The sequence below is a fragment of the Penaeus monodon genome, chromosome 33 (genome assembly GCF_015228065.2).
Source record: "Penaeus monodon isolate SGIC_2016 chromosome 33, NSTDA_Pmon_1, whole genome shotgun sequence".
Taxonomy (NCBI): Eukaryota; Metazoa; Arthropoda; class Malacostraca; order Decapoda; family Penaeidae; genus Penaeus; species Penaeus monodon.
In genome coordinates, this window is record NC_051418.1 from 11,984,963 (window position 1) to 11,985,193 (window position 231).

Genomic DNA, 231 nt, shown 5'->3' on the forward strand with positions numbered 1-231 from the left:
TCGAACGATTTAGTTAATTGATCGAACGTGAAATCAGATTAACCGAACGCCAGCGGGGGTTTTAAAGTCCCTCCCCTCATCCCCATCCACCCCCCCAGCCCTACCTCCAGGTCGTGCTTGTAGGGGGGGCCAAGGGGGAGAGGGGAAGGGGGGGGGTCGTCTCAGGTTGTGGACAGAGGGGGCCGAGTCGTCTAGGAGAGACGAGTGAAGGAAGAAGAGGATGGGAGGATA